Below are 1,189 nucleotides of genomic sequence, written 5' to 3'. Positions count from 1 at the left end.
ATAAGCTGATGACACTAGTAACAATCATGTTTCTTGAAAGGCGAAATTTCGTAAAGTACAACAAATCACAATAAGAACATACTGATCTATGTTCATTAATAGATTATGAGCATGAAAAGCACATGGTGAAGTATGAACAGAAAAGCGGATTTGAAATTACGACCTATGTAGCACTGAGATCGTACAGGTGAGTTAGTGAACCACTGGACTGGTAATCCAAATGTTCGTCCTTACAATCCCATCCAAATGCTGGTTTGTATCTTGTAAGTGAAGAGTTTCCTTCGGTCGTCCCTAACTCCATTTACTACACGGTCACAACTGGACTTCAGACTTCTCAACAACGCAAACACTGTTGATGCACCGCTTTTAGACGGTGTGAAATAGAGAGTAAAAAGGCAGTGGTATGTTGGATAGAGTATTGGTACTAGTATGAACACGAAATTCCAAGCTCTATGGGAATCAATTTATTATCGACCACCAGACAAACAAATGAATGAGCATTCCCAATGTTAATGTTAATATTCCAGTGTTCATAAATTGGGAGATCTAGATATGAAAGCCTAGTAGTTCGTGATGAATAAGCATTTGATAAAAATGTACTGATTTCTTATTGTTGTTTCGATATCTTTTGCCGGTTGTGATGATAGCAATATTCGAGCGATGTATGTAACAAAAGTCCATTCTCCATGTCTCGGTGGCCTAATGGATAAGGCGTCGGTTTCCGGAGCCGAAGATTGAGGGTTCGAGTCCCTTCCGAGACGTTTGCCACTGAAGCGTGTACTGGTTAAATCACTACTCCAGGCATTGTATGTCCAGCTACGCTTGTCAACTTGGTCAGTCCGAGAGCGGACAGGCTTTTTCCTAATGACACAGTGTGTTTAGTTATGTTCCTCAATATCCATTATTCATGCTTCAATTGATGTGGTAAAGTCAATTTTCTAATTGAGTAATCGAGTATTCATGATGTGAGTATAGATCACAACTATTAATGAGCCATTTTCGATCCATAATAGAACAATTAGGCAAATGGATTTCTGTCAAATATTTCCCTTAATTATATGATACCAGTAGCACTTTATCAAAAATTAAGATGAACATACCCTCAGGATGACAAAGAATGACACACTTATTGCATAGTGGATGCTGTTGTTGCGGAAGCAAAATTGACTTTACCACATCAATTGAAGCA

The 1,189-nt window shown here is 38.4% G+C and overlaps 1 non-coding gene across 1 annotated transcript; it reads left to right on the top strand.

Moving 5' to 3' along the window:
• Positions 1–689: 689 nt before the first annotated feature.
• Smp_tRNA_01330_Arg_CCG.1.1 lies at positions 690–761 on the top strand. The gene has a single exon. It is a non-coding gene (tRNA).
• The last annotated feature ends 428 nt before the right edge of the window (positions 762–1,189 follow it).

This window comes from Schistosoma mansoni, chromosome 4 (genome assembly GCF_000237925.1).
Source record: "Schistosoma mansoni strain Puerto Rico chromosome 4, complete genome".
In the NCBI taxonomy this organism is placed as follows: domain Eukaryota; kingdom Metazoa; phylum Platyhelminthes; class Trematoda; order Strigeidida; family Schistosomatidae; genus Schistosoma; species Schistosoma mansoni.
Note: the sequence above shows the minus strand (reverse complement) of the source record. Positions and strands in the feature narration are given on the sequence as shown.